At 46.3% G+C, this 14629-nt stretch overlaps 1 protein-coding gene and 1 non-coding gene across 11 annotated transcripts in view; one reads left to right on the top strand and one right to left on the bottom strand.

Moving 5' to 3' along the window:
- ZCCHC7 (zinc finger CCHC-type containing 7) overlaps positions 1-14629 on the bottom strand; it is a 644974-nt gene that overhangs the window by 332181 nt on the left and 298164 nt on the right. The gene's annotated exons all lie outside the window — the stretch shown is intronic.
- On the top strand, positions 9108-9179 carry TRNAA-UGC. Its single transcript has one exon. It is a non-coding gene; the product is annotated as a tRNA-Ala (tRNA).

Genomic DNA, 14629 nt, shown 5'->3' with positions numbered 1-14629 from the left:
ATTTGGGGGGGGGGGGGGGGACGCGTACATGAAACCTTGTCCCCAGTGAAGGGAGAATGCGTCACAGGCCAGGAGGTCTTTCCCCGGAATCAGGGAGCAGAACATGCTCACCTTGGGATTGTGGAGAGAAGCGAACAGGTCCATGTCCAGCATGCCCCAGCAACAGAACAAGTCTGCTGCCAACGCCGGGTTCAGGGTCCACTTGTGTGGCTGAAAGGACCGGCTGAGGCGGTCTGGCAGCATGTTCAGGTTACCCAGCAGGTACTTGGCCCGTAGATACAACCCTCTGGAAAGGGCCCAATCCCAGACCCGTATCACCTTCTGACAGAGGAGGAAGGAGCCAATGCTGCCCTCCTTGTTGATGTACTACTTCACCACCGTGTTGTCCATTCTGAATAGGACAACCTTGGAGGACAGACTGTTGTGGAAGGCCCACAAGGGTGGCAGGGCTGAATTGGGAGCCCGGTTTCCAGATTGAGCAGGGCCTCACACCAGGTTAGGGAGAGGCAAAGGGGGACCATAACAGTTACCGGCGCCTCCAGATCCTGGGATGCCTGCCGCCAATGGAACCGCAAGGCCCACTGAGGGTCCCTCATGCGGAGGCGAGCCAAGGGGGTCACGTGGACCGAGGCCGCCATATGGCCCAGCAGGTGGAGCAGCAGACAGGCTGGCACTCTTTTTCTGTTGCGAATGAGGATGGCCAGTTGAGGAGTGGGCAACTGCTCGATCCTTGGGCAGAAAAGCCTTTGTGCTGTATCCCACCTGATGCCAATAAAGTCCAAAAAAAATTACAGAAAACAAATAAAGAACCCAAAATGCACAGTCCTCTTAATAGTAATCCAAACACAGCAAAAGGACATTGTATAATATTTCTAATACTGTGACATATTTACAGCCTAAAAAAATTTTTTTTTGGCGATGGAACCTCATCAGCAAGTCTGGCAACGGTATTTTTTATCTCAAAAGTTCTTTCACATTTTAGTGTCAAAAGGTCTTACAAATAACAGTTCAAGATTCTGATGTTAAATTTTAGTTCGTCTGTTCCCGTCAGCAATTTGAGCAAGGACCCGACAGCGGCCGGTGTTTCGTGACTCAACAGTCGCTTCTTCAGAAGTATGTTCTACAGAACAGAAGCTATAAAGAACATATTATATTGTGAATTTATATCAAAAGCCAAAATGACATAATACTTAGCTCATTTTGTCACAGCAAATCCAATCATATGAGACGCCTGAGTCCGGAATAAAGGTTGGATTTGCTGTGACAAAATGAGCTAAGTATTCCTCTGCTGAGGAAGTCTGCCGTGGTGTTGTCCTTCCCGGCAATGTGGACGGCGGAGATGTCCTGAAGATTCGCCTCTGCCAAAGCCATCAGTGGGGCGATCTCCAGAGTTACCTGTCGGCTTCTGGTTCCGCCCTGACGGTTGATGTATGCAACCTTGGTGGCGTTGTCGGACATCACTCTGACTGCTCTGTTCTTCAGTCTGTGAGCAAATCGAAGACATGCCAATCGGACTGCCCGAGCCTCTAGACGATTGATGTTCCACCCGGACTCTTCTCTGTTCCACCGCCCTTGTGCGGTGAGTCCTTCGCAGTGTGCTCCCCAGCCGCTCAGGCTGGCATCTGTGGTGAGCAGAGTCCACGTGGGGGAGGACATCTTCGACCCCCTGCTCACGTGGTTGGACTGCAACCACCACCGTAACTGGGTCCGTACTCTGGCCGGCAGAGGTAGGTGTGTGGAATAGTTCCGTAGACGGGGGCTCCAGCGAGAGAGCAGGGAGTATTGTAGAGGTCTCATAGGGGCCCTTGCCCAAGGTACCACTTCCAGGGTGGATGCCATGAGACCGAGAACCTGCAGATAATCCCAAGCTATGGGCCGACTGGCTCCCATCAAGGACTGGATACGCGTCTGAAGTTTCAACCTTCTCTTGGCAGTGAGACTGACAGTGTCTGCCTGGGTGTCGAACTGTACTCCCAGGTATTCCAGTGACTGGGAAGGCTGTAGGCAACTCTTGCTGAGGTTGATTACCCAGCCCAAGCTTTCCAGAAGGGCGATCACTCTGTCGGTTGTCCGATGGCTCTCCTCTCGAGATTTCGCCCTGACCAGCCAGTCGTCTAGGTAGGGATGGACCAGAATTCCTTCCCGTCTGAGTGCCGCTGCTACCACTACGACCACCTTGGTGAAGGTCCGCGGTGACGTGGCCAACCCGAAGGGCAGAGCCCGGAATTGGAAGTGGCGTCCTAGAACCTTGAAGCGTAGGTAGCGCTGATGATCTGGATGGATCGGGATATGCAGGTAGGCTTCCGACAAGTCTAATGCCATGAGGAATTCTCCTGGCTGTACTGCGGTCTTGACGGAGCGCAGAGTTTCCATGCGAAACCTCGGGACCCTTAAGTATCGATTGACTGACTTGAGGTCCAATACAGGCCGAAAGGTGCTCCCTTTCTTGGGTACCATGAAATAAATGGAATAGTGTCCAGAATTCCCTTCCCAGGCAGGTACTGGGATGATGGCTTTCAAGGACAGGAACCTCGCCAGGGTAGCGTCCAATGCTGCCTTCTTGTGTGTGGGACAGGAAGATTCCACAAACTTGTCTGGAGGGAGGTGATGAAAGTCCAGATAATACCCCTCTCGGATGATGGTGAGGACCCACTGGTCTGACGTAATCTCGACCCATCTGGGGTAGAAGAGGGTTAACCTGCCCCCTATGGCTCCATCCCCCAGATGGATCGGCGGATTCTCATTGTGAGGTACGGCCAGGACCTGAGCCCGGGTCTGCTCCCCTCTTGCGTTGCTTGGTCCGAAAGGACTGATTCCGGGCCTGAGGACGAGGTGACTGGTAGCGACCCCTGTAGGGAATGAAGCGCTGGGAGCTTCTACCCCTGGAGGGCCTTGGAAAGGCGCGCTGGCTCGTCCTAAACCGATCTTCCGGCAGTCGAGGTACTGGAGAGGCGCCCCATGTGCTGGCCAGTTTATCAAGGTCGCTGCCAAACAGGAAAGAGCCCTTAAAGGGCAATCTGGTGACGCGTGTCTTTGAAGGCGCATCGGCTGACCATTTCCAGATCCAGAGCTGCCTCCTGGCAGCTACGGAAGATGAGATCCCCTTGGCTGTTGTTCGGACTAGGTCTGATGCAGCGTCCGTGAGGAATGAGAGAGCTGACTCCATGTCTGCTGCTGGAGCTTTGTTCCTGACCTGTGACAAACAGGCACGCGTCACCACTGTGCAGCAGGTTGCGATCCGCAAAGATAGAGCTGCCACTTCAAAAGTCTGTTTCAGAATGGCGTCCAGTCGCCAGTCATGAGGCTCCTTGAGGGCTGTCCCCCCTTCAACTGGAATGGTAGTGCGCTTGACCACAGCGCTAATCAAGGCGTCCACCTGAGGGCACGCCAGCAGGTCCTGGATAGCTGGTGCCAGTGGGTACATGCCCGTCAGGGCCCGGCCCCCTTTGAAGGAAGCCGCAGGTGCAGCCCATTCTAAATCTATCAGTTGTTGTGCTGCTTGCAAGAATGGAAAATGGCGGGCTGTAGGATGAAGACCTTCCAGCAGGGGGTTCTGCGCAGAGGGTACCGTAGCACTGGGACCTGTAATATACAACTCCGCCAGACACTGAGACACCAGGTCGGAGAGATCCTCCTTAGGGAAGAACCGCCTCATGGTTCTATATGGCTCAATCCCTGGGGGAAGTTCCCCCTCATCCGGGAGTTCGGACTCGTCCGGTGAAACCTCCTGGTCTGACTGATCTGGACTGTCCAGCGGCGGGAGGTCCCGCTCACGATAAGGGCGTGAGGGTCCAGGAACAGGATCCGCAGGAGCCGCCCCCGCAGCAGCAGTCGCAGCCACCGCAGGTACCGCAGAAACAACAGGAACAGCAGGAACCGCAGGGCCTGGACGGGAAGCCGTTTGCATCTGTACAAAGGCATGAATCCCCTTAAAGAGATCCACCCAGGAAATTGGCGCAGCCTCTAATCGCCGGGGTACAAGATCCCCCGGGATTCCCGATTGGTTGAGACTGCCCGCTAAATCCGGGGTAGCCCCTGGGGAACTGTCAGCAAATCGTGGCTGAGACTGGTCCTGGCCCGAGGGTCCCATGGCCTCCTCACATTGGGCACATAGGGAGTCTGGCTCTTCACTGTGCGTGGCTCGAAGCTGGCATGCGGAGCAGAGGCCGAGGGCTTTAATGCCGGAGGCAGGCGGCGCCCCCACTGAAGACGCTGAGGCGTTCTGTTCCATTGAAAAGTATGCGCTGAATAAAAAGCGGCAACAATATATGCTGAATAGAACAGGCGCACAATAATAATATGCGGCAGCAATATGCGCTTAATACAACAGGCGCACAATAATAATATGTAGCAGCAATATGCGCTTAGCACAACAGGCGCCCAATAATAATAAGCGGCAGCTATCTACGCTTAATACCACAGGCGCTCAATAATAATATGCGGCAGCTATCTATGCTTAATACAACAGGCGCTCAATAATATGCGGCAGCTATATACGCTTAATACAACAGACGCTCAATAATAATATGCGGCAGCAATATACGCTGAAGACAACAAGCGCTCAGCCATAAGCGGCTAACAATATACGCTCAATGATATGCAACATGCTCTCAGCAACATGCGGTCATGAATACACGCTCAATTGTATGCAATATGCTCCTAGCAATATGCGGTTAGCAATACACGCTCAATGTTATTCAATATGCTCACAGCAATCAGCGGTTAGCAATACACGCTCAATGGTATTCAATATGCTCTCAGCAATAAGCGGTTAGCAATACACGCTCAATGTTATTCAATAGGCTCTCAGCAATCAGCGGTTAGCAATACACGCTCAATTGTACGCCATATGCGCTCAGCAATATGCGGTTAGCAATACCCGCTCAATGTTATTCAATACGCTCTCAGCACTAAGCGGTTAGCAATACACGCTCAATGGTATGCAATATGCTCTCAGCAAGATTGCAATATACGCACAATGAGGAATAGAATATGCGCTTAGTCAATAGACCTGCGCCTATTACCGGCGCTCAATACCTGAACAAGGCCACAAAATGGCGCCCTCCACGGCGTGCCACGCCGCCGATCCTTGGTTCCTCGGAGACCAGAAGTAAAAGACGTACGCCTTACCTGATCCTCGGCGCTTCCCGGCTGGAACCCGGGCGGTCTCCGGCTGCAGGGGGAGAGGCCAAGTACCTTCACCGCCGCGTTTGAGGATATGCACCCGCTGCCTCGTCCACGCCGGGACAGAGGCCTCACCCGAACCTCGCCCGGGGGCTACGTCCCTGCCGCGATTCGGCCACCGGACCGAGGACTTAAACCTCCGGGGGATCACGGAAATCAACCCGGGAAACTCTACTGGGGGAGGGACCTTAGGGTATCACCGCAGGGGTGCGGGGCTCGATGCTGTAGATGTTTTAGGGAAAAGAAAGTAGAAAGTAGAAAATAGAAAGTAGATTTGGAAAACATGCTCAGCGAGCGTGCAGGCTCTCCAAACTGCTTTGGAGACAGAAATTACTAAGTTGCTACGCTTCCTGTGGGGGTATATATACCCGTGCTGACGTCAGATCCGTCTCCAACTGCTAGCATGAGCATACTATACCCATTCGTTCTGAGTCCATCTGGCTACACGCCAGGAAATGGCAGTTAAGTCAAACATGGCTTAGACTTGCTAGGAAGTAGTTACCAATAATTCTGGATTTGGCCAATGCCTATGTCATCTGTATCAGAATCAAGAGAAATCTACACTTAGCACTTGCATTGCAAAGCTAACTGCCTAGCATAAAGTAATACTAACCTGAGTCTCACATATCCATCCAGGAAGAAAGGTGCAGAACTTGGCAATTTCTCAGCAGCAGTCCAGCTGTCCAGTCTAAGGTCCACTCTCTCAAGCTGTCAGCATATGTAGGGAGTTAACAACCCCTACAGTTTAGCTGGAAAAAGTTCCACAATGTCTATAAAGATGGGGCTTTTTTTTTTTTTTTTATCAGTCCTGAGAAGGCAGAGGGCTTTCTGCCAAGAATGACTTGCACTGCAAGCTAACCATAACACTTATTTATTTATTTAAAGCTTTTTATATACCGAGGTATAGCTAGCTGCCTTCACTCCGGTTTACATCATGAACAACCATTACATAGACAGTAGGTGAACTCAGAGTAACGTGAGCAACACGGTTACTCCTTATTACAATTTACATTTACCAATTTAACACAGAACACAACCTTACCTCTAACAGTAACTGGTCTGAGTAACAAGATTACAAAAAAACTAACCGAAAAAGCTCTTATTCTTGACATATCTAATCAACATTATGCATTGTCAAAGGTAAGACCGTTCAACATATCAGGTAAACATGGGGGATCTAATCATGTGTAGTATGTAATCTATAGGCCTATTTTAACACATTCATAGTCTTAGCTTTATGTTCGCTATTGCATACCCGAAGGTGGTATGTATTATATTAGTTGAGATATTTTATCCAATGCCATTCTTGTGTGTTTGCAAGAATAACCATGTCTTGAGCTCTTTTTTGAAGGATTTAAAGTTACTTTGAGAGCTCAGGTATTCTGGTAGAGAGTTCCATAATTTTGGACCGGCGATAGATATTGCTCTGTTTCTTGTTGTGGATAATTTGGCTACTGGCAGTGAGGGAATTAATAGATTTACTTTACTTGCTGTTCTGGTTGTCCGTTGTGCTCTGTGTAAATGAATGATATTGTCAAGGGCCGTGTTATCTACTTTGTATATTGCATTGTGTAGTACTGTTAGTACTTTGAATTCAATTCGTTTTTCCACCGGAAGCCAGTGTAGACTTTTGAGTACAGGGGTGATGTGTTCTGTTTTCTTTTTCCCCCCAGCAGGACACTAGCTGCTGCGTTCTGCAGCAATTGTAGTGGTTTTAAGGTCGCTTTAGGTGCACCCAGCAAGAGTGAGTTGCAGTAGTCAAGGCTGTTGCAAATTAGGGATTGTGGTACTGTTCTGAAATCTTGGTGGTGTAGCATTGGTTTTAGATGTTTCAGAATTTGGAGTTTATAGAAGCCTTCTTTTGTTTTTAATACGATGTGTTTTTTGTAGCTTAGTTCACTGTCAATCCAAATGCTCAGATCTTTTACGTTATCTTTAAGTTGTAGGCAGATGTTGTCTATGTGAAGGGCTGGGGTGGTTTTTTGACCTGAGTTTGTTCTTTCTATTAGAATGCATTCTGTTTTCCCATGTTTAGACATAATTTTAGGTGGTTAGCATATTCCTGATTGCCTCTAGGTGAGAGGCTGCTAATGATAGTGCATCTTCTACGTTGGAGGAGATTGGAATAAGGAGTTGTATGTCGTCGGCATACATATAATACGTTACTCCAGTGCTCGTTAGAAGATGGCATAGTGGGAGTAGATAATTATTGAAGAGTGTAGCTGAAAGAGCCGATCCTTGTGGCACTCTTGTTTCAAGTGGGATTGCTTCAGATGAGTTGTTGTTGATGGATACTTTGAAGAATCTGTCTTTTAGGAACGAGGTGAACCAGTCCAGGGTTTTACCAGTGAGTCCTATGTTTGCTAGACTGGATATTAGCCTTTTGGGGTCAACCGTGTCAAATGCTGCAGAAAGGTCGAGGAGTATTAGAAGATGGCCTATTTTGTTCTCGAATCCTCTTAGTATGTTGTTTGATAGATTGAGCATTAGAGTTTCCGTACTGAGATTTTTCCTGAAGCAGTGCTGATTGGGGTGCAGAATTTTGTGGTTATCGAGGTGTTCATTGAGTTGTTTTAGAACAGTTTTCTCTGTCATTTTTGCTAGGAGAGGTAGGATTGAAATTGGGCAGTAGTTGTTTAAGTCATCTGGGTTCAGGTTTTTTCTTTTTAGTATAGGTTTGATTGTTGCTGTCTTTAATTTGACTGGGATCTCCCCTTCTTCAAGGGATTTATTGATAATTGCTGTTACTGTTGGGGCTATTGAGTGTGCAATTTCCTTTAGGTCTCTCATTGGGATGGTATCTAGCTCATGGCGAGCAGCGTTTATTTTTCTTAGCATTTTTTCTGTTTCCGTTGTGGAGATGGGTTCGAAGTTGGGCCATGGCGTTGTGTTTATTTGCATTTCTGCAATCTCTGTGTTGATGAAGGCATCTGTTATTTTGTTCTTGAAAAACATAGCTAGGTCTTGGCTTAAATTGATAGGTTTGGTAGTGTCGGCATTGGTTTTTTCAGAAATGAGGTTGTTTACTATATTGAATAGAGTTTTGGAGTTATTGTTGGATTTTTTTTTTATCTTTTGACTGTAGTAGTTCCGTTTCGTAACTAGAATCATTTTTTTGTAAGCAGCCAGGTGTGTGCGGTATTTTTGTGTTGTCACCGGACATTTGTTTCAGAGGCTATTCTGGCTTGCAACATTTATAGACAGGCAAGGTCAACAAGGTGTGTACCAATGTGGCATTCATGAATCATACAGTAGCACAGACCAGGGTTTTATGAAAAGTCCAACAGGAAAACCCTGGTCTGCTTTAGGTTCTCTCTTTTTCTTCTCGATTCCTAGATTGACATAGCTCCAGAGTCAGACATGAATGCCCGCTATCACCCGGCGCGTGCACATGAACACGCCAATTTTATAACATGTGTGTGTCGCCACGCGCATATTATAAAATACTATATCCGCACACACATGCACACCGGATTTTAACATCCGTGCATGCTTGTGCGGGCGGCCCGCAACTCGCACGCACAAGGAGGGGGGGGATTTTAAAAAGCAACACGCGGTGACACGAGTAGGGCTTCCCCAGCTCCCTCCCAGTCTACTCCAATTAAGGAATGGACTAGGAGGGAACTTCCCTATATCCCTAGCTAACCTTCCTACCTTTTCCCCTCTCCTCCCCAACCCCTACCCCCTACCTATTAGAATTTTTTTTAAATTTTGTACCTTACTGCTCCTTTGGAGCAGCAGTAGACTCCGGCAGCCGGCGCTCGCTAATGGTGCTGTGCCACCCTGCCCCCTGGCCTGCCCCTTTGGCGCATAACCCCCATTTTTTACACATGCAGGCCTTTTAAAATTGGGTCATTAGTGAATTAGGTACTAAGTTAGTACCCGAGGCAATGGAGAGAAAAGTAACTTGCCTAATAGATAGAGGGGATGTAGCTCAGTGGTAGAGTGCATGCTTTGCATGTATGAGGCCCCGGGTTCAATCCCTGGCATCTCCATTCTGGCAATATGTTCATTTTACCGGTCCTGTTCAATATTTTTGTGAGCGACATTGCGGACGAGATGGAAGGTAAGGTTTGTCTTTTTGCAGATGATACTAAGATCTGCAACAGAGTGGACATGCCGGAAGGAGTGGAGAGAATGAGACGGGATTTAAGGAAGCTGGAAGAGTGGTCAAAGATATGGCAGCTGAGATTCAATGCCAAGAAGTTCAGAGTCATGCATATGGGGAGTGGAAATCTGAAAGAATTGTATTTGCTGGGAGGTGAAGGACTGATATGCATGGAGCAGGAGAGAGATCTTGGGGTGATAGTGTCTAATGATCTGAAGTCGGCAAAACAATGTGACAAGATGATAGCTAAAGCCAGAAGAATGCTGGGCTGCATAGAGAGAGGAATATCTAGTAAGAGAAAGGAAATGATGATCCCCTTGTACAGGGCCTTGGTGAGGCCCCACCTGGAGTACTGTGTTCAGTTCTGGAGACCGTATCTCCGAAGGGGCAGAGAAAGGATGGAGGCGGTCCAGAGAAGGGCGACCAAAAAGGTGGATGGTCTTCATAAAATGACTTATGAGGAGAGATTAAAGAATCTAAATATGTACACCCTGGAGGAGAGGAGGAGCAGAGGTGATATAATACAGACTTTCAGATACTTGAAAGGTTTTAATGATTCATGGTCAACAAAAGCAAGTTTGCTTACCGTAAACGGTGTTTCCGTAGATAGCAGGATGAATTAGCCATGCTGTTTGGGAAGCGCTGCAATCCCGGGTAGGCGGAGTTTCTCTTAGTTGATCACAGAGTTTTGAACTCTGTGCGGTCATCTTCCCGCGCGGTTCCCTCACCTCTTCAGTTTCTTTGTAGCCAAGCTTGAAGTAAGGTCAGAAGGTGTGTCTGACTCTTTGACACTGTCTAGGGAGGTGGGTGGGTCAGCATGGCTAATTCATCCTGCTATCTACGGAAACACCGTTTACGGTAAGCAAACTTGCTTTTTCCCGTCGATAGCAGGGCTGAATTAGCCATGCTGTTTGGGAGTCCCAAGCTCTCTGGTTGTGTCCTTGTATATTTATTGTTGTTAGGTTAGGACATCAACCTTTGAAGTGGTAGACAGTCTCATGTTCTTTTTAGTGATGATAAGACTGCTGTGCCTAGTGCCGCATCAGAGGTAGTCTGCTGTTGGAGGCAATAATGCGATGTGAAAGTATGAATGGACGACCATGTTTCGCTTTGCAGATCTCAATCAATGGAACCTTGTTTAAGTGTGCAACTGATGCTGCGGAGGCACGAATTTGGTGCGCCTGAGGCTTAGTGGGTAGTTTGATGGAGCGTTTGTTGTAGCAAAAAAATATGCATTGTGATGGGCTTTGTGCATTGTGATGGGCTCCACCTTAACCAGGGTGGAACCAGACTGCTGGCGCTAACCTTTAAAAAGGAGATAGAGCAGCTTTTAAACTAGAACAAAGGGGAAAGCCGACAGTCGCTCAGCAGCGCATGGTTCGGAGAGATGTATCTTTAAAGGATACTAATGATGCATTAGAATTAGGGCATCCCGACAGTGAGGTTCCAATAATTAGAAAAGTAGTCCAAGTGCCTGTAACTAAAAACTCACCTGAGCTAAAAAATTCTAACTTATCCCTATCAATTAAAAAGCAGAATAAAAATACAATCAAAAAACAAACTTTGAAATGTTTGTATGCTAATGCCAGAAGTCTAAGAAGTAAGATGGGAGAATTAGAATGTATAGCAGTAAATGATGACATAGACTTAATTGGCATCTCAGAGACATGGTGGAAAGAGGATAACCAATGGGACAGTGCTATACCGGGGTACAAATTATATCGCAATGACAGAGAGGAGCAGTCGGGAGGAGGTGTGGCGCTTTATGTCCGGGATGGCATAGAGTCCAACAGGATAAACATCCTGCATGAAACTAAATACAAAATTGAATCTTTATGGGTAGAAATCCCTTGTGTATCAGGGAAGACTACAGTGATAGGGGTATACTACCGTCCACCTGGTCAAGATGGTGAGATGGACAGTGAAATGCTAAAAGAAATTAGGGAAGCTAACCAAATTGGTAGTGCAGTAATAATGGAAGACTTCAATTACCCCAATATAGACTGGGTAAATGTATCATTGGGTCACGCTAGAGAGATAACGTTCCTGGATGGAATAAATGATAGCTTTATGGAGCAATTGGTTCAGGAACCGACGAGAGAGGGAGCAATTTTAGATCTAATTCTCAGTGGAGCACAGGACTTGGTGAGAGAGGTAACGGTGGTGGAGCCACTTGGCAATAGTGATCATAATATGATCAAATTTGATTTAATGACTGGAAAAGGAACAGTGTGCAAATCCAAGGCTCTCGTGCTAAACTTTCAAAAGGGAAACTTTGATAAAATGAGAAAAATTGTTAGAAAAAAACTGAAAGAAGCAGCTACAAAAGTAAAAAATGTCCAAGAGGCGTGGTCATTGTTAAAAAATACCATTCTAGAAGCACAGTCCAGATGTATTCCACACATTAAGAAAGGTGGAAAGAAGGCAAAACGATTACCGGCATGGTTAAAAGGGGAGGTGAAAGAAGCTATTTTAGCCAAAAGATCTTCATTCAAAAATTGGAAGAAGGATCCAACAGAAGAAAATAGGATAAAGCATAAACATTGGCAAGTTAAATGTAAGACATTGATAAGACAGGCTAAGAGAGAATTTGAAAAGAAGTTGGCTGTAGAGGCAAAAACTCACAGTAAAAACTTTTTTAAATATATCCGAAGCAGAAAGCCTGTGAGGGAGTCAGTTGGATCGTTAGATGATCGAGGGGTTAAAGGGGCACTTAGAGAAGATAAGGCCATCGCGGAAAGATTAAATGATTTCTTTGCTTCGGTGTTTACTGAAGAGGATGTTGAGGAGGTACCCGTAATGGAGAAGGTTTTCATGGGTAATGATTCAGATGGACTGAATCAAATCACGGTGAACCTAGAAGATGTGGTAGGCCTGATTTACAAACTGAAGAGTAGTAAATCACCTGGACCGGATGGTATACACCCCAGAGTTCTGAAGGAACTAAAAAATGAAATTTCAGACCTATTAGTAAAAATTTGTAACTTATCATTAAAATCATCCATTGTACCTGAAGACTGGAGGATAGCAAATGTAACCCCAATATTTAAAAAGGGCTCCAGGGGTGATCCGGGAAACTACAGACCGGTTAGCCTGACTTCAGTGCCAGGAAAAATAGTGGAAAGTGTTCTAAACATCAAAATCACAGAACATATAGAAAGACATGGTTTAATGGAACAAAGTCAGCATGGCTTTACCTAGGGCAAGTCTTGCCTCACAAATCTGCTTCACTTTTTTGAAGGAGTTAATAAACATGTGGATAAAGGTGAACCGGTAGATATAGTATACTTGGATTTTCAGAAGGCGTTTGACAAAGTTCCTCATGAGAGGCTTCTAGGAAAAGTAAAAAGTCATGGGATAGGTGGCGATGTCCTTTCGTGGATTGCAAACTGGCTAAAAGACAGGAAACAGAGAGTAGGATTAAATGGGCAATTTTCTCAGTGGAAGGGAGTGGACAGTGGAGTGCCTCAGGGATCTGTATTGGGACCCTTACTGTTCAATATATTTATAAATGATCTGGAAAGAAATACGACGAGTGAGATAATCAAATTTGCAGATGACACAAAATTGTGCAGAGTAGTTAAATCACAAGCAGATTGTGATAAATTGCAGGAAGACCTTGTGAGACTGGAAAATTGGGCATCCAAATGGCAGATGAAATTTAATGTGGATAAGTGCAAGGTGATGCATATAGGGAAAAATAACCCATGCTATAATTACACGATGTTGGGTTCCATATTAGGTGCTACAACCCAAGAAAGAGATCTAGGTGTCATAGTGGATAACACATTGAAATCGTCGGTTCAGTGTGCTGCGGCAGTCAAAAAAGCAAACAGAATGTTGGGAATTATTAGAAAAGGAATGATGAATAAAACGGAAAATGTCATAATGCCTCTGTATCGCTCCATGGTGAGACCGCACCTTGAATACTGTGTACAATTCTGGTCGCCGCATCTCAAAAAAGATATAATTGCGATGGAGAAGGTACAGAGAAGGGCTACCAAAATGATAAGGGGAATGGAACAACTCCCCTATGAGGAAAGACTAAAGAGGTTAGGACTTTTCAGCTTGGAGAAGAGACGACTGAGGGGGGATATGATAGAGGTGTTTAAAATCATGAGAGGTCTAGAACGGGTAGATGTGAATCGGTTATTTACTCTTTCGGATAGTAGAAGGACTAGGGGACACTCCATGAAGTTAGCATGGGGCACATTTAAAACTAATCGGAGAAAGTTCTTTTTTACTCAACGCACAATTAAACTCTGGAATTTGTTGCCAGAGAATGTGGTTCGTGCAGTTAGTATAGCTGTGTTTAAAAAAGGATTGGATAAGTTCTTGGAGGAGAAGTCCATTACCTGCTATTAAGTTCACTTAGAGAATAGCCACTGCCATTAGCAATGGTTACATGGAATAGACTTAGTTTTTGGGTACTTGCCAGGTTCTTATGGCCTGGATTGGCCACTGTTGGAAACAGGATGCTGGGCTTGATGGACCCTTGGTCTGACCCAGTATGGCATTTTCTTATGTTCTTATGTTCTTAACTAACTGGCTATAGTCCTTTTAGAGACTGGTTGACCAGGATCATTCGGATTAAAGGAAAGGAACAGTTGAGAAGGTCTCAAAGTTGATTGAGTCCTGTTTTTATAGTAGGCCAACGCTCTTTTACAGTCCAACGTGTGTAAAAGTTTTTCACGTTCGTTATTATGTGGTTTTGGCATAACGATAGGTAGAGTTATGGTTTGGTTAAGATGAAAAAATGTTACCATCTTAGGTAGAAAAGAAGGGTGAGGACGAAGAGTCACCTTGTCATGGTAGAATTCAAGATAAGGCGAGTAGTGAACTAAGGCTTGTAATTCACTGACCCTCCTTGCAGAAGTTATGGCAATGAGAAAGCAAATGTTGCTTACCTGATGTAACAGGTGTTCTCACAGGACAGCAGGATGTTAGTCCTCCAAATGGGTGACATCGAGGATGGAGCCCAACCACGGAAAACGTCTGTCAAAGTTTCAAAAACTTTGACTGGTCCCTACTGGGCATGCCCAGCACGGCACTAACCCTGCAGCCAGCAGGGGTCTCCCTTCAGTCTTGTTTCAAAGCTACAGGCAGTGCCGAAAAATAACATAATAAAAAAACGAACCCAACACTGCGGGGTGGTGGGCGGGTTTCGTGAGGACTAACATCCTGCTGTCCTGTGAGAACACCTGTTACATCAGATAAGCAACATTTGCTTTCTCACAGGACAAGCAGGATGGTTGTCCTCACAAATGGGTGAGTACCGAGCTGAGGATGTCCTATCGTGCACCAAATGTACCCAATGGCGTGCAACAAGCACAACAA

Source organism: Rhinatrema bivittatum, chromosome 1 (assembly GCF_901001135.1).
Source record: "Rhinatrema bivittatum chromosome 1, aRhiBiv1.1, whole genome shotgun sequence".
NCBI lineage: Eukaryota > Metazoa > Chordata > Amphibia > Gymnophiona > Rhinatrematidae > Rhinatrema > Rhinatrema bivittatum.
Note: the sequence above shows the minus strand (reverse complement) of the source record. Positions and strands in the feature narration are given on the sequence as shown.